Source organism: Macaca thibetana, chromosome 7 (genome assembly GCF_024542745.1).
Source record: "Macaca thibetana thibetana isolate TM-01 chromosome 7, ASM2454274v1, whole genome shotgun sequence".
Classification (NCBI taxonomy): Eukaryota; Metazoa; Chordata; class Mammalia; order Primates; family Cercopithecidae; genus Macaca; species Macaca thibetana.
The window spans coordinates 32,355,152-32,380,850 of record NC_065584.1 but is presented as its reverse complement, the minus strand read 5'-3'; the positions used below and the strand labels follow the sequence as shown (position 1 = coordinate 32,380,850).

At 46.7% G+C, this 25,699-nt stretch overlaps 2 protein-coding genes across 3 annotated transcripts in view; both read right to left on the bottom strand.

Moving 5' to 3' along the window:
- Positions 1–25,699, bottom strand: part of ACYP1 (acylphosphatase 1) — an 820,450-nt gene that overhangs the window by 200,526 nt on the left and 594,225 nt on the right. The gene's annotated exons all lie outside the window — the stretch shown is intronic.
- The window catches only part of TMED10 (transmembrane p24 trafficking protein 10), a 553,877-nt gene that overhangs the window by 122,478 nt on the left and 405,700 nt on the right, over positions 1–25,699 (bottom strand). The gene's annotated exons all lie outside the window — the stretch shown is intronic.

Below are 25,699 nucleotides of genomic sequence, written 5' to 3'. Positions count from 1 at the left end.
CCCTTTCGTTGAACCGGCTGGATGACCATGACTGTGACCTTCAGCCAGGAAATCCCTGTACTCAAGGGAAGGCTACCCCAGGGTCCAGGGCAAGGGCAATGTTTAGGCTGGTAGAAAGGCCCTTTCTGGCTGGGTGCGGTGGCTCACACCTGTAATCCCAACATTTTGGGAGGCTAAGGCAGGCCATCGCTTGAGCCCAAGAGTTTGAGACCAGCCTGGGCAACATGGTGAAACCCCATCTCTACAAAAAATACAAAAATTGGCCTGGTGTGGTGGCTGGCACCTGTAGTCCCAGCTATTCAGGAAGATGAGGAGGGAGAATCACTTGAGCCTGGGAGGTCAAGGCTGCAGTGAGCTAGGATCAAGTCACTGCATTTCTGCCTGGGAAAGACAGCGAGACCTGTCTCAGAAAAAAGAAAGGCCCTTTCCAAAGTTGACTTGGGAGCCTCCGAAGGGAAGCGTAGAGACGACAGGGCGGGTGTGGGGGGCTGTGTCTCTGTCTGCCGTCTAAGGCATCTAGCCGCCGGCACAGCAGGGCTTTCCAGGAACATCGCTACCATTCTGGTTCTGAGATGTGTTCCAGAGGTTCTGGTTCGCTTCCGTATGGGTTCCAGACTTCCTTTCATCGAATCCTAGCACTGTCATTTATCAGCTGTGTGACCTTTGGCAATCTCCTTAACCTCTCTGCCTCCATTTCTCATCTGTAAGAGGGGATGATAATAATCTACTCACCTACTCACCTCTTTATGTTGTTTTGAGGCTTAAACGAGTTTTTACAAAACTGCTCAGAACAATGCCTGGCATGTCGTAGCATAAATATTAACTGCTATTTTTCACATGCTAGAGATTTTAGTTCTGGACGGAGGCTCATCTAAGTAAGGTGGCAAATCCAGAGTTCTAGACTAAGTCTATTTGACCTTGAAGTCTATTTTCCTTGAAAGTTACTACCTTGTATAAAAAGAACCCCTACTTTGCATGCTTTAGGAGAAACCATATTATAACTTTGGGGACACCAGTCCTCCAAGGTACAGCACAGTTATCCGACCTCAGAATTTTTTTTTTTTGAGACGGAGTTTTGCTCTTGTTGCCCAGGCTGGAGTGCAATGGCATGATCTTGGCTCACCGCAAACTTCAACTCCTGGGTTCAAGTGATTCTCCTGCCTCAGCCTCCCGAGTAGCTGGGATTACAGGCATATTCCACCACACCCTGCTCATTTTGTGTTTTTAGTAGAGATGGGGTTTCTCCATGCTGGTCAGGCTGATCTCAAACTCCTGACCTCAGGTGATACACCCACCTTGGCCTCCCAAAGTGCTGGGATTACAGGCATGAGCTACCGTGCTTGGCCCAGAATTTTTTTTTTTTTTTTTTTTTTTAACAAACAAGGTCTTGCTCTGTCTCCCCGTCTGGAGTGTAGTAGTATGATCATAACTCACTGCAGCCTAGACCTCCTGGGCTCAAATGGTCCTCCTGCCTCAGCCTCCCAAAGTGCTGGAATTACAGGTATAAGCCACCGTGCCTGGACAGATTTTTGTTTCAGAAGCAGGAATTAAGTGTCCATGGGTAGTAGGAACTCAGGATAATCCAGCCCAAATGGACTTGATCAACCGTCCCCTGATCCCGGATCTCAGGATGATGGCAGTCTAGGAAGCACGCCCTTTGACCTGAATCTGGATGACGTTAGTAATACAGGAATAGGTGAAATGCCAGCCACACCTGGCTGGCCCATAAAAAGGAAATACTTCCCACGCTTTGCTTTTGCACACCAAGGGCCCCCAGGTAAAGGCATCCAGGGTGCAAGCCGCCTGCTTTAATGCCTGGGTGTGGCTGCAGGAACAACCCAGTACAAACTGGAGTGAACCTGTTGCCCTCTTCCTTCCCTGCTGCCAAGCCAAACAGAACCCAGGGAACACAAATAGAATCATCACAGTAAACCGGTTGTTGGAGCCAGACACTGGGAGAACCCACACCCTGGCACTGCCACCCCATTCGCGGGTCCAGACATGATGAAGTGCTCTGAGGGCTGAGGAAGGTGTGGCCCGTGGGCATTCCTGCCCAGCAAGAACCCCTGTGGCTTGTCTGTATTCACTGCCACCCACATGGGCCTCTCCAGGGTTGCTTGCCAAAGCCAGGAGGGAGAAGGGTCTCCCCTTCCACCAAGCCCAGGATCACCGGGAAATGCCCTTCCCACCCACTGGACTTGACTAATGCTGCTTGTCAAGGAGGGAACTCTTCAGACACATAAAAATCCTAAAGGCAGCTGAGCTGAGGTTTGAAGGAATTCGTGCTAGACGTGCTTCCCTGCAGGGTCAGGCATGGGGGAGGAGAGAGAAGAGGAAGAAGGAGTTGGTTGTAAGTGACAGCTGCAGATAAATCTGTGCAGAGCTCTCCAGGGAGCTGGTGAACTCAGGTAGTGCCCTCCCTAGCCTGGGGCAGGTCAGAGTCTCCCCGAACCACCCAAACCTTTCTGCTGCGTGTGCTCTGGGGCATGTCTCTCTTTGCCTCCTTGGATCTTGGGCCAATGAGGAAATATAGGCTAGTCCCAGGAGGCAGGGATGGATTCGTGTTCTTTGTGGTGTCAGCACCTTTTCATGAAGCTCTAGCAGATCTCACAATCTTCTCTCCTTAAAAAAAAAAAAGTTTGGAAAAGGGGGCTAGAGTCTCCCCATGGAAAAGAAAGCTTGTGGAATGATCCAAGTGGAGGTTTTTCCATGCATTCCACGGCATCGTTGGGGATGTCCTGGCTCTGTACTGCATTCTTGGGCAACTTATTTAACTACTTGAAGCTCGGTTTCTTCCGTTGTAAAAGTGGGCACATGAAGACCTAGTTCTCATGGATGTTAACAGGATAAAACGAGATAACATATAGAGTACTCTCAAGTATTCTACATAGTCCTAGCATATCAAAAGTATTAGATAAATCTTGCCTTTATTTTCTCCTTCTCATACACTGTGTGAGTGGCTTGCTGGGTCCTTGATTAGCCTGAAGAATTGAAAGAGAGACCTCAAGAGAGAGAATGGCAAAGTAAATACAACTATCTTATTCGAACTTAACTCTGAGTTTAAAGTAGGGAAATAAGAAAGACTGCTGTTCCACTTCTTTTCTAGATGACAAGATGGGTTATTTTTATTTTTTATTTTTGAGACAGAGTTTCGCTCTTGTTGCCCAAGCTGGACTGCAACGGCATGATCTCGGCTCACTGCAACCTCTGCCTCCCGGGTTCAAGCGATTCTCCTGCCACAGCCTCCTGAGTAGCTGGGATTACAGGCATGTGCCACCACACTTGGCTAATTTTGTATTTTTAGTAGAGACGGGGTTTCACCATGTTGGTCAGGCTGGTCTCGAACTCCTGTCCTCAGGTTATCCGCCTGCCTTGGCCTCCCAAAGTGCTGGGATTACAGGCATGAGCCACCGTGCCTGTTCCTGGCCTAAAATGGGTTATTTCTGTGCCTAGGGGTAAACTGCATCAATGCTTTTCCATCTGAAACAAAACACAAACCACTTCATTTCCATGTCAAAAACTGATTCAATCAAATCTACCCATAAATCAGGCTTTCCCATTAACCTGAATTTGAAGTTTCTCTCTTTTCCATCTGCTGTTATGTTCTAGGTAGAGTTTAGAAAAGAGAAGTCTAGCTTAACCATTCGTTGACAGAAAAAAGTAGAAATTGTCATTTCTTCCCTGAAAATATCAGAATTAGTAAATTGCTACCTTGCCCATAATCCTGTAATAAGCAGAATCTGCATTATGGTTGAATGAATTATAGCATGAATCTCAACTACTATCTGGGTTTTTATTTTTATTTTTATTTATTTATTTATTTTTGAGACCGAGTCTCACTCCATTGCCCAGGCTGGAGTACAGTGGCGCAATCTCGGCTCACTGCAACCTCGGTCTCCCAGGTTCAAGTGATTCTCCTGCCTCAGCCTCTTAAGTAGCTGGGATTACAGGTGTGCGCCACCATGCCTGGCTAAAATTTTTTGTATTTTTAGTAGAGACGGGTTTTCATCATGTTAGCCAGGCTGGTCTCGAACTCCTGACCTCAGGTGATCCACCCACTTCAGCCTTGCAAAGTGCTGGGATTATAGGCGTGAGCCACTGCGCCCGGCCAAGATTTTTTTCTTTTTTCTTTTCTTCTTTTTATTACTTTTTTCTTTTTTCTTTTGTTTCTTTTTTTGAGTCAGAGTTTTACTCTGTTGCCCAGCCTGGAGGGCAGTGGTAGGATCTTGGCTCACTGCAATCTCTGCCTTCCAGGCTCAAGCAATTCTCCCACCTCAGCCTCCTGAGTAGCTGGGGCTACAGGCCTGCGCCACCACATCTGGCTAACTTTTGTATTTTTAGTAGAGATGGGGTTTCACCATGTTGGCCAGGCTGGTCTTGAACTCCTGGCTTCAAGTGATCCGCCTGCCTCGGCCTCCCAAAGTGATGGGATTACAGGCACCAGCCACTGCGCCTGGCCAGGGTTTTTTTTTTCCTGAAGTGCTGATGATGGCTTTGTTCCACTCACTGTGCCCTGCTTCCTCTGTTTGGAACTGGACAGCAGTTCCAATAAGCTACTGTCTTTTCTTAAGTAAGGACCAGACATGAAAAACACTATGGTGGGGATGAGTGGATAGGGCAAGGGTTTGGGGAGCAATGATCAACTGGGTAAAATCCTGGGGAGTGGCAATTGAGTGGGAAGGGAGTCAAAGAAAAAGTGTTTAGAGAAGGATGTCAGGGAAGTGAGTAATAGGTAGGTCAGAGGATGGAGCAAGGGAATGTTGAAAGGCAACGGATATGCTCTGTGGGCAGGTGGTAAAATATCTGAATGGGGGCCCAGGGAGGGCTACTATGGAGTAACAGGGAAGGGACCCTGAGGTGCTGATTTGTCAGAGATAGACAATGGGATTGGATATGTGTTGGTGGAGGAACGGAGAACGCCCAGGCCAACTCCGAATGCCATTCATTTTCATGAAATCCCTCTTTATGCCTCCACCATCTGCAACAGACTATGTGCTCACCCCAATGGCTTGCTTTTAATTCCGGCAAATAATATCCCCTCTGCTTTTCCCCAAATACAAAAGACACCATTTAAATTCAGCCAGGATTGAAGATCATGGTATTTGGAGAAAATTCAAAGTCTGGACTGCTCAGCTGTGCCTTATCATTCAAAAGTTACATTTTGTTCAGGTTGACTGGCTTCACATGGTCAGCTCAACTTTTTTTTTTTTTTTTTTTTTTTTGAGACAGAGTCTTGCTCTGTTGCCCAGGCTGGAGTGTGCAGTGGCTCGATCTTGGTTCACTGCAACCTCCACCTCCTGGGTTCAAGTGATCCTCCTGCCTCAGCCTCCCGAGTAGGTGGGATTATAGGCACCTGCCACCACGCCTGGCTAATTTTTTTGTTTTTTGTTTTTATTAGAGGGGAGGTTTCGCCATGTTGCCCAGGGTGGTCTCGAACTCCAGACTTCAGGAGATCCACCTGCCTCAGCTTCCCAAAGTGCTGGGATTACAGGCCTGAGCCACCATGCCCGGCCCTCTCCTCTGTTTCTTGACCTGGTTTTGTTTACAATTTGTTGCTGCAATCTTCCTATAACTGTTTCCAGAGTTGCGTGAGGAAAAAGGAGGCTGGCACGCAGAGAGATTTCTCACACTCTGTTGGCTTGTGCAGTCGAGATGAAATTAAGCAACGTAGAAATTTAAGCTTCAGTTTTTATTGACTTAGGTTTTTCCAGGCCTTCCCATTTTTGAGTATCACAGTACTCAGGGATTTCTGAGTTTTCTCTCCCTTCGAGAGGAACTATTCTTGAATGGGATTATTAAGCACCCCTTCCTCAATTCTTCAACAAAGCTCCAAGGAATGAATGTCTCAAGTTCTGCTGCTTTTAACGTATAAAAGATAAATGCAAAGTTCCTTATGCTTCTCCTTTCTGGCAGAATTCTGGGGTTTACTCCAACAGTGGGAAAATTTCTAAGCTGGTTTTGCTCCTGTCTCATCAGCAAGGCAGTTTGGTCGGTGGCTGTTCTGTGGGCTGCTGTCTGGAGGAGACGGTCGGTCGGGGAGGTCACCCTGACAATTATGGCCAACTGAGGGTGGAGGGAGTGGTCTCGGTTTGGCCCTCAGTCTGGAGTCACAGGCAGCGCAGAGAGATGTTGGCTCAGGACCTGAGGCTGAGGCGTGCTGGGACAGCCTAGGGGGTGTCCTGGCTTTCCAGGGGCTGGGGAACCCTCTCTGGCCCGGAGGCTGGAGAAGCTGTTCCAGAATCGGTTCTGGCTCTACTGCTACTTCAGCACTTTCTAATTGCAGCTCCAAACAGCCGCAGCTGCAGTCATAGCAACAGGCCCCGCCCACCCGGCTTCGCTCCCGGCGTCCAGCACGTGACGGCAACGCCTGCGTCGCTCCCTCCGCCCCTGGCGCTAAGGGAGGCGGGGAGGTGTAGGGGGATGACGTTTACTCTGTCGTCTCCATGGATATAATGCATAGACGTCAACGTCGCCAGTGTTTAGTGTGTAACGTTCTTCCGTCTCCATGGGAACGTCAGGCGGCCAAACACCGGGCCCCAGCAACAGGCTTCTGATTGGCCCGAGGCTTCCAAAGGCGGAGTTTCGTCTCCCGCGCCCGCTCGACTGTGTTGCTGTTTTGGTTGTTGTCTCCCACTTGTTTATTTCTCTAACAGATCCTGGAGGCTGAGGTCTAGATCGGTCGCCAAGGATGTGATCCAGGAGAAAACGTGCTGCACGTGCAGCTTGCTCCTACCGATTACAGCCCAGCAGATGACATAGTTCCACTGTGCTCTAGTCCATTGTAGGAATCATGGCCCTCATGTCCAGCATCTGTCACAACCCAATATTTGGTGTTATAACCTCGGCTCCCACCCCCCAGCACATCTCAAGAAGTGCCGTTAGCCTCTCAGCCACATCCCAGAAACTGTTGCTTTCACGGTTACTCTTGTTTATGCTTGAGAGCACTCGGAGGCCGGCATTCAGTGCTACCCCCTGCAGGATTTGGATACATTTCCCCGTCTGGTCCTAATTCTGTTGAATGACATCATTTATCCGTATTCCCACCCAGAGATGGGCAGATTTCTTGTAGCCTGAATAGATACGAAAGAATCCCAAAGGACCTGGGTGGGTACTTCTATTTATGGGCTCATTGGATCTTATTATTTCCTCTCTGCCTGTTTTAATTCAAATCGAGGGGACCGTTTGATTTCTCCAATAGAAACAAAGAAATTGAGGACAGAGATGAACAGAGTATTACAGATCAAGAGCCCAGGTTTCTTGAAATCAAATACTAATATACTGATGGAGTTAAACATTCCAAGGTATGAATGTGTCCAGAAACAGTTTTAACCTTACCCTGGGTTTCCATCAGTGAAACCAAGTTAACATCTGGCAAAAGATAGCGATCTAGCCTCAGGGGTTTCAGTCAAGTTGTGCTTACAAGAATGCCTTAAAATCTGTAGTTATGGTGTCAAATATAATAAATCTTCACCAGCTCATGCACGTACAAGTCTGAAATGTTTCATAAAAGGTTTAGATGACCTGATAACATGTTTTTAAAAACCAGAGAGAGAGAGAGACTGATACAAACGTCAAGTTAAAAACAAGAAAGTAAAATTAGTTTCATTGATTGGGGTTGATAAGGAGAATATCTGTCTTCTATGCTCGCATCTTAGCCCACTACCTCCTTTCCTCTATCTCCTCTGGTGGATATCCTTGCTATCTGTCCTCGCCGCCGACTCTTTGGCTAGCCTCATAGTCTATAATTTCCTTTGGAGATGTGAGTGAAATTAAATGAAATTGAGAGCCTGTTTAATGCAAACAGGACCAAAGGGCACAGCTCTTTATCGTAATGAACTTCATTCTGATTAAGTCAGGGACTGCAAGTGCTTACTATTTACCCAGTAAATATATTAAATTGCTAGGCTAGTCTCCCTTCTGTCCTGACACTGCCAGGGAATATTTGAAAGTCTGATATAAGATCCTTTTTAGACCATCAAACATCCCTTTCTAATTCTATCATCTCGCTTTACATTTCCAGGAATATAGCATGTTTTGGTCTCTGAGAGCCAATATATCTGGGTTACACTGAAAGAGGGATAATGAGATAATATTTACGCTGTACATTGAAGATGACCTGAAAAGCTGGAAGAGGTGAATGAGGGCATTTTCTCAGTGTAGATGAAGAAGAGGGGAGGAAGGTGAAAGATGACAAAATATCTAAGTGCCTAGATTTGATTCTAGTATATGAACTGATTTTATGACTCTGTCCAAGGGCAGCATCAGTTATAACCTCCAAACTTCCATGTCCTTCTCCATTTCCCATTCTTAGTTCTTTTTTTTTTTTTTTTGAGACAGTTTCGCTCTGTCACCCAGGCTGGAGTGCAGTGACAGGATCTTGGCTCACTGCAACCTCCACCTCTCAGGTTGAAGTGATTCTCCTGCCTCAGCCTCCCAAGTAGCTGGGATTACAGGCACCTGCCACAACGTCTGGCTAATTTTTGTATTTTTAGTAGAGACAGGTTTCGACATATTGGCCTAGCTAGTCTTGAACTCCTGATCTCAAGTGATCTGCCCACCTCGGCCTCCCAAAGTGCTGCTGGGATTACAGGCATGAGCCACCGTGCCTGACCAGTTCTTTTTTTATTTCCTTCCTTCTTTTCCTTCTTTCCTGCCTTCCTGCCTGCCTTCTTTCTTTCTCCCTCCCTTCCTCCCTCCCTCCCTCCCTCCCTTCCTCCCTTCCTCCCTTCCTCCCTTCCTCCCTTCCTCCCTTCCTCCCTTCCTCCCTTCCTCCTTCCTTCCTTCCTTCCTTCCTTCCTTCCTTCCTTCCTTCCTTCCTTCCTTCCTTCCTTCCTTCTCCCTCTCTCTCTCTCTCGATGGAATCTCACTCTGTCGCCCAGGCTGGAGTGCAATGGCGCAATCTCACCTCACTGCAACCTCCATCTCCCAGGTTCAAGCAATTCTCCTGCCTCAGCCTCCCAAGTAGCTGGGATTACAGGCACACACTACCACTCCTGGCTAATTTTTTGTGTTTTTAGTAGAGACAGGGTTTCACTGTATTCCCCAGGCTGGTCTTGAACTCCTGAGCTCAGGCAATCCACCTGCCTCAGCCTCCCAAAGTGCTAGGATTACAGATGTGAGCCACCACACCCGGCCAGGCCAGTTCTTTCTTTATGTTTGACCCAAACATGGTCATGGGCCGTGGTGTGGGACCCAGGGAATTTTTAGTCTAGGAAATACCAGATAGATATCGTTTTGATAGTATCGTGAGAAGCAGTTTGTTTCATATATGCTTGCATGCACACACACATGCATATTCTTTTGCTGCCCTGTGTTTCGGCTGAGCCTCTCTGTTTAGATGACCAGATTCAACATAAGGACCATGATATCCTTCTATGTTGCTGACTTCCTTAAACCACAAGATGATTAATATCCTCAACCTATTTCCTCATCTATAAAATGGGTTCTGGCAAACTCACTGACCCCACACGTTTGCTTTAACTCAACAGGATTGCAATGATACAGTGATTATTAGTGGGTGGTATGGAAATACTAAATGCTGTATAAATGCCTGATTATTATTTGTGGGTATATTTTCCCTCAACACCTCTCCATCTTAGTGCTGAGTGAAGCCTCCACTTGCCAGATTTCCCTGGCAAAGAAGAGGCCTTGGCCCAGGCCAAGATGTGTAGGAGCCGTGACCTACCTGGCCTTTCAAGGTCCGGGTGCACACTATCCTCCTTTACATCTCAGTCATGATGGAATTCACTCTTCCACTCATGCTCTTCAAGTCTGGCTTTCCTCAGATATAAAAATGGAGATGTGGCCAGGTGCGGTGGCTCACGCCTGTGATCCCAGCACTTTGGGAGGCTGAGGCAGGTGGATCACCTAAGGTCAGGAGTTCAAAACCAGCCTGGCTAACATGGTGAAACCCCATTTCTACTAAAAATACAAAAAATTAGCCACGTGTGGTGGCGCATGCCTGTAATCCCAGCTACTCGGGAGGCTGAGGCAGGAGAATCGCATGAACCCAGGAGGTGGAGGTTGCAGTGAGCCAAGATTGTGCGATTGCACTCCAGCTTGGGCAAAAAGAGTGAAATTCCTTTAAAAAAAAAAAAAAAAAAAAAAAAAGGAGATGTTGCTACCTGGCCTCCTTACCTCTCAGGACTGTTAGGAGGGTCATACTAGGTCACGCTGTGGAAGGGCTTCAAAAACCATAAATCTGAGGGTATTTTAAAGTTTAAAAATGTTTTGCAAGATGAGGTGGCCTGTAAATGGAGCAGTGTCAAGGTCAAGTGTCAAGAGATGTAACTCATAGAGAGACTGGATAAATGCCCATCTATGTGATTTGATATGCCCTATGCCAAGGAATGCTCCCTCACTGTCCCTAAAATTCCATCATCAGCAATATATTTCTTTGGATTAAGCATTTGCCATTCCCTTTGGGTCTTACTCTTAAAAGACAAATTCTCTTGTGAGCAGTAGTCTCCTGAAATTTATTGTAAATTACATTACCAGATATGTTCCTCCCCGACAGGTGAGATGGCACCAGACAGGTGCACTGGGCTCTTGGGTAGGTCTGAGAAATGAGATGCTGGAATCCTAGAGATTATTCATTTTAGTCAAAGTCAACCCTCACGGTGTACCAGTTGCTGACACAGGACTCTCGGAACCCACCCAGCAGACCCATAGTTCCACTCACACATGATGGGGGAAACACTTCTCCCCATCCTCATCTAAAACCTCTGAAACACCACTGCAGTCATCCAGAGACTCCCATATACTACAGGGGCAAGCAAAGTTTTTTTTACATGTTTGGGAATTGACACAGGTTGCCAACTTTGAATTTAACCTAACAACAAGTACTACTTATTATCACTATCATTTCATAAATGAGAAGACATTTTAACACTAAAAAAGTCAAAAGGACATTATCTGGCCAGGTGCAGTGGTTCACACCTGTAATCCCAGCACTTTGGGAGGCTTAGGCCAGTAGACCTCATCTGAGGTCAGGAGTTCAAGACCAGCCTGGCCAACATGGAGAAACCCTGTCTCTACTAAAAACACAAAAAGTAGCCAGGTGTGGTGGTGTACGCCTGTAATCCCAGCTACTTGGGAGGCTGAGGCAGGAGAATTGCTTGAACGTGGGAGGCAGAGGTTGTAGCGAGTCAGTCAAGATCGCACCACTGCACTCCAGCCTGCACAACACAGCAAGGCTCTGTCTCAAAAAAAAAAAAAAAAAAAAAAAAAAAAGGACATTATTTAAAACTGAAGGACAGCCCTTTTAAATCAAAGACATGCAGCTTTATGCAAATTCCCTGCTTTGTCTTTATTTTTCCTATCTTCCTTGTACACTCCTGTTTCTTTTTCAGTATTTATGGGGTGGTGCTGACAGTGACAAAAGCAGATAGAGAAATCAAGGAGAGGTAAAAATTTAACTCAAGAATTAATGTTCCTGATAAGATGACCACTTCTCATACGATGCTTCTTTGGGTCACCAGTTTCTTTGTTAAAGGAGAATAACATAATCTCACCAGAATGGGTTCCGATATGGGGAATATAATACTTTGAGTAATTCTCTTGGAATAACTCCTACTCTGGGCAGATCAGTTTGTTTTCAGTGAGTCCATTCCTTGCTGGAACCATGCTGTACCAGCTGAACACTTCTGGTTTTACCTGGCGAGGTGGGATTATTGACTTCCCGAAGCCTGATCTAGCCGGATCAGATGGGGCAGAGTGGTAGGGACTGGCATGGTTCCTCCCAGAGGAGGGAACAAACCTGCCTTCCAGCTGGTGTCCCAGGTAGGTACAGGAGACACTGGCAAAGCCGGTTTAACCAGCGTCTTGGGCAAGATTTGGCCCATACTTTTTTCCTGCTTCCAGTGTCCCCTAGCAAAACTGGAAGTGTTCTATATGTTCTGTGGCTGTATGTGAACCCAATGCAACCAGCACAACATAGATAAATTTTTCTTCAAAGCCCAATGTCTCTAGAAGCTGAATCTATATTTTAATTCCAAGCAACATTAGCATAATTAAGGCCCATGAAATTGAGTTTCTCTCTTTTTTTGAGACAGAGTCTCATTCTGTTGCTCATGCTGGAGTACAACGCCTCAATCTTGGCTCACTGCTGACCTCGGCCTCCCAGGTTCAAGTGATTCTCCTGCCTCAGCCTCCCAAGTAGCTGAGACTACAAGCACGTACCATCATGCCCAGCTAATTTTTGTATTTTTAGTAGAGACGGGGTTTCACCATGTTGGTCAGCCTGGTCTCAAACTCCTGACCTCAGGTGATCCACCCGCCTTGGCCTCCCAAAGTGCTGGGATTACAGGCGTGAGCTACTGCACCTGGCCCTGAGTTTCTCTCTTATTAGTCATGCCCTGGTAGGTACTTAGGGAAATAAATTTACTTATGCAGGTCACCAGAGCACTATCAACTACACTGGGGAAATATTTAGCCCAATTATGTTGGTGTGGATTAGAAAATTATAAGATCATTATTTTAAAATTATATTGAATTGGCTGGGTGTGGTGGCTTATGCTTGTAATCTCAGTACTTTGGGAGGCTGAGGTGGGAAAATTTGCTTGAGCCCAGGAGTTTGAGATCAGCCTGGGCAACGTAGTGAGATCCCATCTCTACTAAAAAAAATATTATTGAACCTATTCAACCAAACTAGCAGAACAACATACCTACATCATCGAATTGTGGTGAATATTAAATAACATAACAAGGCTGGGTGCGGTGGCTGACACCTGTAATCCCAGCACTTTGGGAGACCGAGGCAGGAGGATTCCTTGAGGTCAAGAGTTTGAGACCAGCCTGGCCGACATGGTAAAACCCTGTCTCTACTAAAAAAAATACAAAAAGTAGGCCAGGTGTGGTGGCTCACACCAGTAATCCCAGCACTTCGGGAGGGCGAGGTGTGTGGACCACCTGAGGTTGAGAGTTCGAGACCAGCCTGACCAACATGGAAAAACCTTGTCTCTACTAAAAATACAAAATTAGCCAGGTGTGGTGGTGAGTGCCTGTAGTCCCAGCTACTCTGGAGGCTGAGGCAGGAGAATCGCTCGAACCCGGGAGGCAGAGGTTGCAGTGAGCTGAGATCGTGCCACTGCACTCCAGCCTTGGTGACAGAGTGAGACTCCATCTCAACAAAAGTAGCCAGGCATTGTGGTGGGCACCTGTAATCCCAGCTACTCAGGAGGCTGAGGCAGGAGAATCACTTGAACCTGGGAAGTGGAGGTTGCAGTGAGCTGAGATCGTGCCACTGCACTCCAGCCTGGGTGACAGAGCGAGACTCCGTCTCAAAACAAAACAACAACAAAAACATAATAATATTTGTAAAGCACTTAGCATAATTCCTGAGCAAGCACTCAATAAATATTAGCTATCATTATTTCCCTTTATTCAAGAAGTATATTTTGAGCAGCTATTATATGTCAGATACTGTGTTAGGGGCTAGAGTGTCAGTGATGAGTAAAATAGGCAAGGTATCTGCCTTCCCGGAGTGGGGAGATAGACACTAAATGAATTCATTCAACAATTAACAGCTATTAGGATCAGGCTTCTCTAACTCCTTGGGGGTACATCAGTGAACAAAACAAAGATTCCTACTCTTGTGGAACTTAATTTTTAGAAATTAGCCCAAATGCTTTCTAAATAAATGTATTATTAGAAATGGTGGTAAGTGCTAATCATGAAAAGCCTAGGGTGGAATGAGGGCTTCTAAAAGGTTCCTAATTCAGTCTGGCTGCTGGGGAAAGTCCTTTATGTGGATGTGACATTTTAAGTTTGAGTTCTGGATAAAAAGTAGGCTGAACTGAGATGAAGAGTGGGAGGTGGAGGCAGAGAACATATGTATAATGCTAGTAGCTCATATTTAATTCCATGTTCCATGCCTTTTCACAAATGTTCTAGAGGCCAGGACTGCCAAAGATGAGAGGAGATTCCTGCATCCGAAGTTTGCAATCAGGCCGGGTGCAGTGGCTCATGCCTGTAATCCCAGCACTTTGGGAGGCGGAGGTGGAAGGATTGCTTGAGCCCCGGAGTTCAAGACCAGCCTGGGCAATATAGGGAGATCCTATCACTCTCTCTCCCCCAACCCCGCCTCTTTTTAAAAGACATTCCCAATCAGATTGAATTTAATCCTCAGCTCCAGGGGGCATGGCAGCAGCTGCCTAGTTTTTGCCTTCTCAGGAACCACTGACAGTTGGCAGTTGCCACCTCGGCTTCCCTTGGTCCCCATTACCTGGAACAATCAGTCCCAACTACGCTAGGAATGACCTCTCTGTAGCTAGGTGTGGTGGCCTGCGCCTGTAATCCCAGCTACTCAGGAGGCTGAGGCACAAATAATTGCTTGAACTTAAGAGGCAGAGGTTTCAGTGAGCCGAGATCACGCCACTGCACTCCAGCCTGGGTGACAGGGCGAGACTCCATCTCAAAAAAAAAAAAAAAAAAGAAAAAAAAAAATGGAATCATCTCTCTGGGAATTGACTTCAGCTTCTTTTACTTGCCTTAGTAAGTGTCACCCCGGTGCCCCCAGAAATAAGCCAGTATACATTTGCTGCTGGATTTAAATAATCTAGGGTGGGCTGGATAATCAATCTTTGAGAGTTGAACTACCTTCTGAGCTACCAAAACATGCACATATCCTTTAGCCCACTTTTCCTTTGCTACTGAGTTTTCTCTCATTTAAGTTTTAATGCTCTTCTTATGTCATTTCCACCAGCAAGCTTTCATATTCCAGCTTAGAAATAGTTCACATAGTTCTGTGTAGACATAATATTTACGGGAACCAGAGATGGGTGGATTCTGATAGTGGCTTGTGGAATAGTCTCCAGTGCAGTCAAAATAACAAAGAATTTGAAAAACAAATGCTTTGAGAGTCTAGTTCTCCACAAACTTCTCAAATGTACCAGCTTAAATCCTGTATAAGGCTCACCAGAATCCAGGGAAGTGGGGCCTGGGGTGAGAAAGCCTTGGTTTGTTCACTGTGTGCTGTTTTACAGCACAAATTCTGAACTCTGTTTATTGTCAACAGCTCTCTAACAAAGGACACAATGGAATGTGCCTGTTTTCAAATTCCTGTAAAAAAGGGCCCTGGAAGACCTCCAAGCCTGGTGTTGGTGATTTACTTCACTATTTTTCAGTTATTTCACTTAAGACTCTAAGCTTTTGAGAGAGGTCTTATCAATCATCAACATTAGTGTGGAGCCACGTATAAGAAGGATCTAGATGGGCTGTAATTGAGGGAGAATAAAATACAACTGTCCATATCCTGTTGGAAGTGTAGGGACAGCTAGGGAGGAAAGTGAGCTGGGAGTAGCTGGGAACTTTTTACATTTAGTAGCACTGATCCAAAGATCTGGAGGGAGACGGAGATTGTTGTTGGTAAGTCAGACAGTAGGGTTTGAGGTGCACCTTGCAAGGACGGCTGATTTCAAAGGTGTAGGGGGATTGGCACTTATGGTTTTCAATACATAACCTTTGGGAAGCATTTCCTCTGCCCTGAATATCCTGCTCCTTGTTCTTTCATGGCTAGTTCCTTGCTATCATTTGCTTCTCATGGAAATTGTCACCTTCTTCTACTCAGTCCAAAGTAGCAACACACTTGTTCACAACATATTCTTCCATTTTAATTACTTGCCCAAGGCTGGGCACGGTGGCTCACACCTGTAATCCCAGCACTTTGGGAGGCCAACGTGGGCAGATCACTTGAGGTCAGGAGTTCGAGACCAGCCTGACCAACATGGTGAAACCCTGTCTCTACTAAAAATACCAGAATTAGCTGGGTTTGGTGGCGCACACCTATTGACCCAGCTACTCAGGAGGTGGAGGCACGAGAATTGCTTGAACTGGGGAAGCAGAGGTTGCAATGAACCAATATCATGCCACTGCACTCCAGCCTGGGCGACAGAGCAAGACTCTGTCTCAAAAAAACAAAAAAACAACAAAAAAAATTACCTGCCCAGCACTCACTTTTATCTATTTTTGTTTTCTTATTGATTCAATACTGGACTATTAGCTTCATGTTAGTAGGAAGTTTGTCTGTTTACTGTGGAGTCTAGTGACTGGCACGTAGTAGGTACTCAATAAAAGTGATGAATGAGTAGCAAGGGATAGGATAATTGACTTTGTACAATTTGAGTTAAGAAGGAATTACCTTTGCAGGGTCCATACAAAGTAACTGTAGGTAATTGGTTTTTTCTGACCCTTGTACAAGGTAATAATATTTTGAGGTATGTGAAAGTCGTTTCTTTCCTGGAAAGAATTGTGAAACCAATGGAGAAATAGAAAGCAGGCTAGAGATATCTGATAAGAATACAGCTGAATTAATCTGAAACTAGATGTGTGATATAAATGCCTCAGGGCTGCTCTTATCTAAATGTACAATCTAAAACATCTTAATCTGAAATTCCTCAGCTTTCTGCATTATTTTCTGGCCATTTTACCATATGGGCCAGAAATGGGTAAAAAATGTAGAAATTATGCCCTGGGGCTTGGAGCTGTCGTTTGGTGAAACCGTTGATTTCGCAGACCAATGAGTAGAGTGCTAGTTGAAGAACTTTTTTCCTTCTTTCATTCCCCAGCCTATTTCACAACCTCTTGCTTCCTTCTTTCCCAAATTCTAAGCTCAGACAGACATCAGCTGGATGAAGCCCCAGGTTCAAACAAACTTGCCTTGGATGTCAAAGTACTAGAAGCAAATGAACTCCCAGTTCCTCACCTGCTGTGAAGTTGCCCAGTCACCGCAAAGCAAACTCCAGGTGAAAGCAAAGATTCTTCACCCGCACAAACCCTCTGGGCAGCTAACCCATGATTTATTCCCAGCCACCTGATGAACCTGGAGAAACGAATAGAATGATTCTGCCAAATGATTTAAATGAAGAATCCTGTGGGCCCAGCCCAGCCCAGCCCTCCATGCTAACCAATCTGAGGCTGGCAGGAGTGTGGTGTTCTGTTTATAGCTGCCAGATCAGCTCCTGTTGTAGGTTCTATATGCTGGCCTCAGCTGAGCCTGTGGTATGTGAGAACAGTTCTGTGCAATCCAAACAATTGACAAATACTGACCTGGCCCCAGCCACGTGCCCAGTCACTGCCGGGTTGCCCAAGAAACCAAGTAAGCACATTCTGGGGTGGGGGTGGGGGGCGTTCAAGAAAGAAATCAGAAAGCTGTATTCATTATTCTATTTACTGAGGGCTTAGTATTATGTCAGGCACTGATCTTGCAGTGGGGAGATAGCAGTGTCTCCTTCCCTCATGGAACTTACATCCGGGCATTATTTTAGCATACTTGTGAGTTTTCCTTATTTATTATTTATTTACTTACTTACTTATTGAGACAAGAGTTTCACTCTGTCGCCCAGGCTGGAGTGCAATGGTGCGATCTCAGCTCACTGCAACCCTGCCTCCTGGGTTCAAACGATTCTCCTGCCTCAGCCTCCCAAGTAGCTGGAATTATAGGTGACTGCCACCACGCTGGGCTAATTTTTTATATTTTTAGTAGAGACGGGGGTCTCACCATGTTGGCCAGGCTGATCTTGAACTCCTGGCCTCCAGTGATTCACCTCTCTCAGCCTCCCAAAGTGCTGGGATTACAGGCGTGAGCCACTGCACCCAGCTGAGTTTTACTTTTTTAAATAAAAATGTATTTTACAATGCAGTGTTGCTTTTGTTTTTAATTACTTGAAAGGACACCATAATCACTTCAGTATTAGGGCCATAAATGTCTACTGTGGCCCTGTGGCCAGCACTTTTAAACTAAAAATTGGTTAGATTTTTACTTTTATGCATAAATATTTTCTAAAAAGTTTCTTGGCCGGGTGTGGTGGCTCATGCCTGTAAAGCCAGCATTTTGGGAGGCTGAGGTGGGTGGATCACCTGAGGTCAGGAGTTCAAGAACAACCTGGCCAACATGGTGAAACCCCGTCTCTATAAAAATACAAAAACTTAGCAGGGCATGGTGGTGTGCTCCTGTAATCCCAGCTACTTGGGAGGCTGAGGCAGGAGAATTGCTTGAACCCAGGAGACAGAGGTAGAAGTGAGCCAAGATCGCGCCATTGCACTCCAGCCTGGGTGACAGAGTGAGACTCTGACTTAAAAAAAAAATTCTTTTTGAATTAGGCTAAATTTGTGTAAAAGAAGGGATCTGGGGTGTAACCAACCTTAGGTGAATTTTCTCACTGTGCTAATCATTGTTTTGGGGTGGGGGGGGCATCCCATACCATCTTGTTCAGTAGGTAGTGGAAACATTTACTACATTTGATCTTAGCCAAAAGGCCAAGAAGTGATTATGTGGAAACATTTAGACAGCAGGTATGATGGGTCTTTGTAGTTCTAAGGATGGGTATACCCCTTGGGTTTATAGGCATCTAAATTATGCCCGATAAGAAAATTGCTGACTAGGGGCTGTGCATGGTGGCTCACGCCTGTAATCCCAGCACTTTGGGAGGCCAAGGCAGGCGGATCACCTGAGGTCGGGAGTTCGAGACCAGCCTGACCAACATGGAGAAACCCTGTCTCTACTAAAAATACAAAATTAGGCTGGGTGCGGTGGCTCACGCCTGTAATCCCAGCACTTTGGGAGGCTGAGGCGTGTGGATCACCTGAGGTTAGGAGTTTGAGACCAGCTTGACCAACATAGTGAAACTCCGTCTCTACTAAAACTATAAAAAACTAGCCAGGCATAGTGGCGCATGTCTGTAATCCCAGCTACTTGGGAGGCTGAGACAGGATAATTGCTTGAGCCCAGGAGTCGGAGGTTGCAGTGAGCCACGCTCGTGCCACTGCACTCCAGCCTTGGCAACAGAGCAAGACTGTCTCAAAAAAAAAAAAAAAAAAAAAAAAAAAACATTAGCTGGGCATGGTGGCGCATGCCTATAATCCCAGCTACTTGGGAGGCTGAGGCAAGAGAATCGCTTGAACCGGGGAGGCAGAGGTTGCAGACTGCACTCCAGCCTGTGTGACAGAGTGGGACTCCGTCTCAAAAAAAAAAAAAAAAAAAAAAAAATTGCTGACTGGGATTTTGGTTTCCTAACCTGAGAAGGATACAGGTAATAAACCACCCATCAAAGCCCTCTGTCCAGAAAGGGAATCCATGCTGCCTTGTCCATCACAAGGACAATAACTGATGAACCTCTGTTTAACATTTATTCATAGGCCAGGTGCAGTGGCTCACGCCCAGAATCCCAATACTTTGGGAGGCCAAGGTAGGAGGATTGCTTGAGTCCAGGAGTTCGAGACCAGCCTGGACAATATAGTGAGACCCCCATCTCTACAAATAATAAAAAAAATTAGCCAGGCGTGATGGCCCATGCCTGTGGTCCCAACTACTCGGGAGGCTGAGGCAAGAGGATTATCTGGTTTGATTGCCTGGAGGTCGAGGCTGCAGTGAGCCACCGCATTCCAGCCTGGGTGACAGAGTGAGACCCTGTCTCAAAAAAGTAAATAAACAAAAATAAAAATATACATTTATTCTACAAGGATTTATTGAGTGCCTTGGTGTCAGGAAGCGTGGTACTGGGGATAGGTAACTGCTAAATAAGATGGATAAGGTCCCTGCTCTTGTGGAGCTTATGGACTAGTAGAAGATGGCAATGAAACAGTACATAAATAGACAGAGTAATGTAGTGATAAGTGCTAGATAGAAAAGAAAACCAGGTAACATGACAGAAAGTGACTGAAGGGCAAAGGGGGTTGCAACATTGAATGGGGAGGACAGGAGGGGCTTCCTGGAGAAGGTGACATTTGAGCAGATGTTGGTCAGGAGGAAGAGTCAACTTGTCAAGGTCTGTGAGGAAGAGGGAAGAGTGGGTACAGAGGCCCAGAGGCAGAGGCAGCTTGGCATATTTGAGGGAGAGAAAGGTCAATGGAACTGGAGTGGAGTGTGGGAAAATGGTTCAAGGTAAGGTTGGAAGGCGAGGCGGAGGCTGAAGCCTATGGACTGGGAATTTCCATAAGGAGTATAGATTTTTAGCTAAGTGTCATTCTGTAAACTGACCTCTAAACAGGTTTGGGGGGACAACAGTTCTGTTTGGTGTTCTGATTTAATTCAGAGCCCCCCTAGGTGGGACAGTAGACTCTGCTAGTGTATAATCTGTCCTTGTCCTAACTGATTACCTCACAGTCTGGGATGGGCCAGAATTTAAAGGTGGAATTCTTCAGAAGAGTCATTCTGGGAATTTCACCATCGATCTCTAACTCAGTACTCCAGAGTAATAAAACATCCGTGGAGAAATCAGACCTCACCTGGGAGTTACAATGGCAAGTTTTCTTGTAGAACACAATCATGTACTAAACTAAGACAAAAAGTTGTCACATCTGAGGATGAAATTATGAGTTCTAGATTAGAGGGCAGCCTAACTGAATTCCTACATAAGATTTTCCTGATTTGTTAAGATTTTCCTGATTTGGGAAAGGGGAATTTCTTTGGCATTACAATGGCCAAAGTCTCTCTTAAAGATCTGTCCTTTGTGGCCGAGTGGGGTGGCTCACACCTGTAATCCCAGCACTTTGGGAGGCCAAGTCTGGCGGATCACCTGAAGTCAAGAGTTTGAGACCAGTTTGGCCAACATGGTGAAACCCCATCTCTACTAAAAATACAAAACTTAGCCAGACATGGTGGTGGGCGCCTGTAATCCCAGCTACTTGGGAGGCTGAGGCATGAGAATTGCTTGAACCGGGGAGGCGGAGGTTACAGTGAGCCAAGATCATGCTGCTGCAATCCAGCCTGGGCGATAGTGTGAGACTCAGTCTCAAAAAAAAAAAAAAAAAAAAAATCTGTCCCTTGCAACTTTTCAGTACAGGGAGAGAGAAAGAAAAAAAGATTTATCTTGTTGAGTAAGAATAAGGTCGTGGATGACATGGTGTGACCTCTGCTGAATATGTCTTAACACCTCGAATCACGTCATATGGCAGCTTCTTCTAGCCACTCCTGGCCCTGCCCATGGTGATTATGAGATTTTTCTTACTGGATGGGAGCCCTGCAGTTGAGGTTTCTTGGGGTGTGTTTTTGTCCTATAGGTTTAGTGACGTTGATGGGGTTCCTTTGGAATTCCAGCAGCTAAGTCCGCCAGAGCTGCAGAAGGTCAGCTCAGGACATCAGAGGAGCTGACAGCCTGGAGAAGCTGTGCTTATCTGCTGGCGGGGAGCTCTTGTTTCTAAAGCAAGATTCCGCAACACTGACAGAACCAGTGTCCCATACTGCTGGTGGCTGCAAAAGATGTTGCCGGCTTGGGCTACAGTGTGCCTGTCTTTGGCACTGCCACTGTTCCCCAGTTTCCTCAGCTCCAGATGGAGCGTGTCTCAGGGACCATACAGAGCTTTGTTTAAATGCTCACATTAGCAGAAGGACGGGGATCCCATTGAATCATCCTCTCCTGTCAAAAAGCCAAGAGTTGTTCAGAATGAAAAAACAGTTTTTCTCAAAGAGGCTAAATCTCTAGTACCAATTAGTTGCAGTGGTGGCATGTGTGGGGGGTGGTGTGGTACTGTTGTGCCTCCAGTGTTCTAAATAGCAGCAATCTTTTTGCTCACGGTCTGAGCCATAGAGTGAGTAACCTTGACCTCCTAAGACCCTTCACTGGGCTCATGTGTGTGTGAGTCCCACAAGAATTGTGGAATGCCTCTTTCTCTTGTTGGGTCCAGACATTTAGAATGAATAAATTAAAGGGTAGTGGTAACATGGTCATTGTCATTGCAGACAATGTGGTATTTATATATGGGCACTAACTGTCTTTCTCATGGGGCTCAGTAACAAGGGTAAGTTTGATCTTTCATCATGAACCACTGGGGTGTTCTTTATACACAGAGGCTGTATCAGCTGAAAATAGCCCAAACATCTTGTAATTTTGTCTTTCCCAATTTTTGCCTATTCATACCCCAGAATAAAAGAGCCTGTTCAGCCTTTCCAAAGATTTAAAGAACATTATCTATTTGCTTTCTAAGTACCCAAAAAGCACAACCATCTACATTCACCTTGCCTGGATGAGGACATGCATTCATTCATCTATTCAATAGATATTTATTGCCAGACATGGTGGCTCACACCTGTCATCTCAGCACTTTGGGAGGCAGAGGTGGGAGGATCACTTGAGGCCGGGAGCTTGAGACTAACCTGGGCAACATAGCAAGACCCCATCTCTACAAAAAATAAAAAACTAGCTGGGCTTGCTGGTGTGTGCCTGTGGTCCTAGCTACTTGGAAGGCTGAGGTAGGGGCATTGAGCCCAGGAGTTCAAGGCTGCAGTGAGCTATTGAGCCCAGGAGTTCAAGGCTGCAGTGAGCTATAATCACACCAGTGCACTCCAGCCTGGGTAACAAAGTGAGACCCTGTCTCAAAAAAAAAAAAAAAAAAAGACAAAAAGAAAAAGACAAAGGGATATTTATTGAACACCTACTATGCACCGGGCCCTGTGCTAGATCCTAAGTGAATATCAGCATATGAAAAAGACAAAAGTGAAAAGTTGCCAAACAAGTCTAAGTTGATTTGGGTATATGCGTCTTCCTGACTTCTGGTCCCGTGCTTTGACCACAACCCTTCACCACTAGACCACACTTCCCCAAATAAACAACTACTTCTGCATGCTGGGGATGGGTTGTGTGCGGCAGCATTTACGTAGGCGGTATAGACAGCAGCCTTGCACTTAATGTTGCAACAACACCAGGCTAAACAATATGCACTGACTTCAAAAGTGTGGGTCAGGTCTCCTCCTTCAAGTGCCACAGAGAGAGTGTAAAATAGGAAAAGTCTATCAGATAAGGAAACACTGTGGAGGAAAAGTGAGGTTTTTTTTTTCAATTTGGGTTAACATTCAGATGTGGAATTCTGCTCTCCTTTTCACTTTTGGATCCCCAGATAGGAGGAACTCAGCACGTAGATAATCACGAACTACATACATTTTGGTTTTATATGCTCAGACTTGTCCAGAACACGAAATCCCTGCCCTGTTGGAAGGCAGCGCTGTGCTCATGGAGGCACATGAGCACCTGTCTCAAAGTCACCCTGACCTCTGCAAACGGCAAAAATAATTTCACATGTTTGTTCTGATTTGTCTTTATTTTTAGGCTACCTTGTGTGAGCTCCACTTTTTAGAATGTGATTTTGCAGTTCTGAAATGGATACCAGGAGCAGATTGAGATGTGAGAATATGTTAGAGTGATCACAGGTTCGGATGTTAGTGGGGCAGGAGATGGAGTCTGAGATTGTATTGGCCTATACTGCGGCTTCTGGTTGAGCTCTTCCTTTGCCTGGATGATGCTCTGGCCTTACTCAATCCTTATCATTCCATTATCCAGAGAACAGAGGATCCGAGCCCCATCTTTGTATTGCAGTCACCTCCTCTGGGACCTGTTTCCAAGCCTTCTTCTGTGTTGCCTGGCACCCCTTTCTTACCTCTATCAAACCACTTACTGCTGCCCTGTAAGCTCTATTGACTTGTTGGTCTTCCTATGAGACTGGAATCTCTCTGAGGGTCGGGACAGGTCTACCCTCTTCATGACAGTGAGCACCAGCCTCCAGCCCAGTCAATAGTTTTTTGTTAAATAAATAAAACAATAAATGGACATATGGTTTGTCCTTTCCAGAGGATGGATTTATTAAGTCTCCAACTCTGGTCACAATGGTGCCAGAAAGGAAACAGTTAAGCTATTTGGAGGAAACAGGCTCACTCAAAGACCTTTCTTTTTTTTTTAATTGGCAAAGGCAGGATAAGTGTGTTTGAGATAAATCCTGGATATAAAATCTTGATACATCTTTCAGGTATTGACTGAACTACTTTAGACCTGAAAGGGAAGTAAATCAAATCATTCTAGGTTTTCTTTTCTTTTTCAGACAGAGTCTTGCTCTGTTGTCCAGGCTGGAGTGCGGTGGCATAATCTCAGCTCACTGGAACCTCTGCCTCCCGGGTTCAAGCGATTCTCCTGCCTCAGCCTCCTGAGTAGCTGGGACTACAGGCGTGCGTCACCACACCAGGCTAAGTTCTGTATTTTTAGTAGAGACAGGGTTTCACCATGATGGCTAGGCTGGTCTCGAACTCCTGGCCTCAAGTGATCCACCCACCTTGGGCTCCCAAAGTGCAGGAATTACAGGAGTGAGCCACCGCACCCAGTCAGGTTTCCTCTTAAGTGGCCCGAGATCTAGTTGTAAATGGCAGGCACGGCTAGACTCAGGAATTCAAAGCTTGACCTATTTTGTCTGAAGCTAATATTAATAATAAGAGAGATGTATTTGGCTTCATAACCCCTTTCCCTCCCGTCCCCCTCTTTCCTTCTGTAATCAAGGATAGAATTAGAAGTACCGAAGGCCGCAGAATTGCTTTAGGATTCAGAGCAGCTCCAAGGAATCTGTGTTTACGCATTATGTGTGTTTTTCCTTTTCCCTCTCTTTTTATGAGTGAGAAAGAAAAGCGCCTAAATTCCCACCAACATAAACCAATGACATACAATGATGAAATTCTGTTTTCACCTCTGCCTGTGACAGGGAATGCAAAAATAGCAAGTGGCCCAGTTCCACGAATCCCCGCCTCCTGCCCTCCCCGCTCCTGCCGGGTTGGATCTCTAAGAATGGAGGTTAGCGCACAGCCCCGCGCGGGCCGCTCAGCCCCCGGACCCGGCGGATGATGTCAGGCGACGGGAGCGGCCGCAGCCGGGCCGGGGAGGCCGCGGCCCAGGGGAGCTGGGAGGGAGGGCGGCCTTGCCAGGCCGACGGCGCGCCCGGCCGCGCGGCGTTGCCTGGAGACGGCCCTGGCGGCGCTGTGTTGCTGTAAACAGCCGCTTCCCTGTTACTATCTATAGCAGGATCTCCTGGCTCCCGGGCGCGGCGGCTGGAGGCAGGTCTGCGGTCCGGCTCACCGCGCGCCCCGAACTATCCGCCCGCCGGCCTCATCCTGCCTCGCCCCTCTCCAGGTGCTCACCGCGGGTCCCGACCCCCGGGCCCGAAGAGTGGGGAAGGGGAGACCGGGGCTGTGCGGGGACATGCGTCTTCGCACCCTGGAGGTGGCCGGCGCGCTGGGGCTGAGCCCGGGCAGCGTGACCCCGGCTGTCCTACGCAGCAGGGCAGGAGGCTGGGGGGCGTGGCACACTCTGGAGCACCTTGCCTCCCCAAAGCCCGGTGTTCCAGGACGTGGAGCCGCGCCTGGGGTCCCAGCGGTGGAGGTATTCCGCCTGGGCGCTGCTGGACACTGTCCTTCCAGCCCCTGTCCTCCCCTCTCCAAGTCCGCGCTGGAAAATCACCCGCTGCGGGCTCCCGTAAGCACAGCTTCCTGGCGGGACCGAACCAGCCCCCCAGCTCAGATTTGAGTTCCCCGCAGGAAGCACACCCCGCCTTGTCATCCCGAACTGACCACCCTGCCCACATAACCACACCCCGCACTCCCTACCCCCGGGGCCCAGCTCAGAACCGGGCAGACACCCCCTTCAAATGTCTTCGCACGTAGGTGTCGCACAGTGTTTATCTGCTGGTGTCTCAGGGATTTGACAGTTTCCTTAATATTCCCACACATGGCCGAGAAAAATAAATAAATAAATGCGCCGTCTTCCTTAAAGAAAAAATAAGTAAATAAATAAAGTACCCAGTATCGTAAAGTAGGTTATCGTATTCTGTTATTTTGGATCCACTTTCTGCTTCCAAACGCAGGAACAGTGCTAGCATTGCTCGAGCCCGGGAGGAGAGGGGTGAGGGTCTGCTTCCTCGTTTTGCACTGAATTAGGGCTAGAATTGGGGATGG